Source organism: Mandrillus leucophaeus, unplaced genomic scaffold, assembly GCF_000951045.1.
Source record: "Mandrillus leucophaeus isolate KB7577 unplaced genomic scaffold, Mleu.le_1.0 Scaffold904, whole genome shotgun sequence".
Taxonomy (NCBI): Eukaryota; Metazoa; Chordata; class Mammalia; order Primates; family Cercopithecidae; genus Mandrillus; species Mandrillus leucophaeus.
Genome location: NW_012109853.1, coordinates 160,548 through 162,289, shown reverse-complemented (window position 1 = coordinate 162,289; position 1,742 = coordinate 160,548).

The window sequence follows — 1,742 nt, the reverse complement described above, 5'->3', positions numbered from 1 at the left end:
GGGTCAATTTTTATTTTTTAATAATTTACCTACATTAAAAAAGCAATTGATTCATTTTTACATATTTACCATCTTCTATTTTACAGTTCATAATTCATCAAAATTGCAACATTTTTAATTTATTAGAAAAATATTGTTTATTCCCGGCTGAATTTTTTGATGTCAGTAGCAGAATTATACAGCTGGTTGGAATGAACTTTATTTTATATTTATTTGCAAAGTATTAGAATTACTAAACATTTTCACTCAAAGAGCTAAAAGACACTAACTTACTTTGTTTTGTTATGTATCATGTTTAATAGAAGTGAAAAATGATATATTTTTCATATAAACATATCTGAAGTTGAAATTTAAAAATTGCTTTAAAGTTCAAATTCATGAAAATAAATATAACAGAATGCATAAATGAATCTTGTTTTTTATTCATCAGACAGGTTAGGGTCAGAAATATTAGTGCTTATTAATAGTTATGCATTCCACTTTTAGATAATTCCTAAATATTAATTACATTACAAATGAAGAAAATCTAGATTCTGTTTATACATATATATATAAAACCAAAGTATATTAATTTTATTTTAGCTTTCAATGTTCATATTGAGGAAACGAGTGAAACTAATTTGTTACTCTTAAAGCATTTGGAAAAAAACATAAACTAATTGAAATTTCTACCTATATGTAGTGGAAAGAGGGAAAGTAGTGGACGAGGAATATAAATTGGTTTTAATGTCGTAATAGCAAACAATGCTTGAACAAAACTATTTCATTTTTCCCATTATTAGAAATTTTTAATTTATATGTTTCTTCCTTTCACATTCTTATATAAAATAATTGTATGTGTTCTACTGTGTATGAAAAAAATACAAAGCATGTTTAAGATGGGTGTTGTTTGCAGTGTACATATAAACACTTAACTAGTTTGACACAGTATGACCTGGACAACTAGTTCATCCTACTGGTAGTAGGAAATTAAGGAATGTGTTAGAGCCAAGTTAATCCAAATGCTGCAAAGTTAACATCAGATTATGAAAATATTTGCCACCATGATCAACAGCAAAAATTACTGGAGGAGTCTCCCTACTCTGAAGGATATTGGCAGAATTATTTACTGCTATATATCTTATTTAAGGTGTCCTCTATTTTTAGAGGTAAAATACAATCAATTACTAGCTATTTGGTATAGAGGTTTTATGTTTTCCCATAGAACATTTGATGATACCACAGACTGTTCTGGTTTTTGGACTCTAATGAGCCTTGCTTTACATTATTTCATAGAAAAATTAGGAACAGCGAACAGTGTTCATGGAACAACACTTCCATTATATATGTTGACTTTATATATGCTGCTTGTTGGTTTGTTTTGCTTTGTTTTGTTTTGTTCACATTTTTTCTGGCTGTAATTTAAAAATATACGACATGTCAGTGATTTTGAAATTATAGATATTACCGGGCGTGGTGGCTCACGCCTGTAATCCCAGCACTTTGGGAGGCCAGGCGGATGGATCACGAGGTCAGGAGATCGAGACCTTCCTGGCTAACACAGTGAAACCACGTCTCTACTAAAAAAAATAAAAATAAAAATAAAAAAATAACCCTGACGTGGTGGCAGGCGCCTGTGGTCCCAGCTACTCGGAAGGCTGAGGCAGCAGAATGGCCTGAACCTGTGAGGCAGAACTTGCAGTGAGCCGAGATCTCGCCACTGCACTCCAGCCTGGGCGACAGAGCAAGACTGTCTCAAAAAA